The sequence below is a fragment of the Penaeus vannamei genome, chromosome 15, assembly GCF_042767895.1.
Source record: "Penaeus vannamei isolate JL-2024 chromosome 15, ASM4276789v1, whole genome shotgun sequence".
Lineage (NCBI taxonomy): Eukaryota > Metazoa > Arthropoda > Malacostraca > Decapoda > Penaeidae > Penaeus > Penaeus vannamei.
Window position 1 is genome coordinate 3,072,606 of NC_091563.1, and position 2,407 is coordinate 3,075,012.

Sequence of the window (2,407 nt, forward strand, 5' to 3'; positions counted from 1 at the left end):
GAGAGAGAAGAGTGAGAGAGAGAGAGAGAGAGAGAGAGAGAGAGATAGATTGGTGAGAGAGAGAGAGAAAGAAAGAGAGAGAGAGATTGATGAGAGAAAGAGAGAGAGAGAGAGAGAGAGAGAGAGAGAGAGAGAGAGAGAGCGAGAGAGAGAGAGAGAGAGAGAAGGAGAGAGAGGAAGTGAGAGACAGAGAAAGTCAGAAATCGATTTTTCTCTTCGTCAGGCCTTTGTTTATTTATTTTCATCGTTATCCTTCTTTTTAGAGTTTCTTTGCCAATTTTTTTTTTTAATTTTCGTTTTTTGTTTTTTGTTTGGTTGAATATAATTAACTGGGATGTTTGTTTCGTTCGCTTGAGGTTGTACGTTTGTTTGTTTGCATTTCGTTCTTAGTTTGTGATTTTCCGTTTGTCTTTTGTTTGTATGGTTTATCTATTTGGTTAGTTGGGTTGTTGCGTTTCTGTTTTTTTTTATTTGGTTGTTTGTCCATTCCCCTTCTTTGGATGTTTGTGTGTGTGTGTGTGAGAGAGAGAGAGGGGGGAGGGAGGAGAGGGATAGAGAAGGAGAGAGAAGGAGGGAGAAAGAGAGAGAGGAGGGGGGGAGAGGGATAGAGAAGGAGAGAAAGAGAGAGAGAGAGGGGGGGGGGGGAGGATAGAGAAGGAGAGAAAGAGAGAGAGAGAGGAGGGGGGGGGATAGAGAAGGAGAGAAAGAGAGAGAGAGAGGGGGGGGAGGATAGAGAAAGAGAGAGAGAGAGGAGGGGGGGAGAGGGATAGAGAAGGAGAGAAAGAGAGAGAGAGAGAGGGAGGTGAGAAGGACAGAGAAAGAGAGAGAGAGAGGAGGGGGGCAGGGATAGAAAAGGAGAGAAAGAGAGAGAAAGAGAGTGGGGGGGTCGGAAATAATAGATTTCAAGAGGAAGCAACAAAGGAAGAAAGAGGTAAGGATAGGTTGGATATCCACTTAGTGATTATATATATATATATATATATATATATATATATATATATATATATATATATATATATATATATATATATATATATATATATATATGTATATATATATATATCTGTGTGTGTGTGTGTGTGTGTGTGTGTGTGTGTGTGTGTGTGTGTGTGTATGTGTGTGTAATATAATAAAAATATCAAATTTAACGAGAAATGCTAAATTTCTACAAGTCCTCAGTCACATCCAATATTAACTTAAATGTACATTGATTTTTATGTTTTTGATGTATAGCAAAATTTTGAAAGTATATATTCTCCCTGTAGCTTAAACAATTTCCAGACACCGTGTCTCGATCTTACCGCCGATATGAACAAGGTCTATTTAATTACTTGATGTAGACCTAGGGCAAGAAGAACGACGTTAGCAGAAGGTGCATATACCCAAAGTTTATATAAATACTTACACTGACCTTGCATATGCCTTTCCTAATCCATATTAACTTAGAGGCATCCGAGTGTAGAATTTATATCCACATTTGAAGCATTATAAACCCGCTCTCGATTTATGCAAATTACGGACACCAGAGGGCATGATGCAGTATTGTATTTCGCTTTACTTTATACACCTGTATGTTTGATAATAGTTTACTCATTTGATTTGTTAAACGGGTATTCGGTGTGATGATAAATCTTATTTGTTCTTATTCGCCTTTTAAGTCATGATGAGAATATATATATATATATATATATATATATATATATATATATATATATATATATATATATATATGTGTGTGTGTGTGTGTGTGTGTGTGTGTGTGTGTGTGTGTGTGTGTGTGTGTGTGTGTGTGTGTGTGTTTGTGTGTGTGTGTGTGTGTGTGTTTGTGTGTGTGTAAATTATATAGTTTCCATTTCGTGCGGATGCAGATATCGGATACATATCTTTTTCAGATCGTATTTAGCTTGACGTCAAACGCAAATGTTCAATAGAGCTGTTACAATATCCAACATGGCGGAATGATTTTACTATAAAACATACCATATCTCATACCATATCTTGAATCTTGACTCCAAATGCAAAACCATTTACTCTCTGTCGTATAATTAGAATACTCGCATCTCAATAATGAAATATATTTACTACACAATGAAAATAATTCTACACGTAATTACAAGAATAAATTATTATAGTGATAAGGATATACTCATCATAATCGGCCGGTTTATCCAAATTGCGCCAGGCCCGATCCAATAAATTTTCATAAACACAGACGCAGAAATAAAGGCATATCTGTCTATATATCTGATAGATATACATTTAACTATCTATTTTCCCTGTTGATGTACGTGTCCAGAGTAATAAATGTGCATTTATTTCTTTATTCATGCATGTCAAGTATACGAATATTCTTTGAGTCGGACCTCGCCAACGAAACAAAAAGAGTACCACAAGATCCTTATATTCA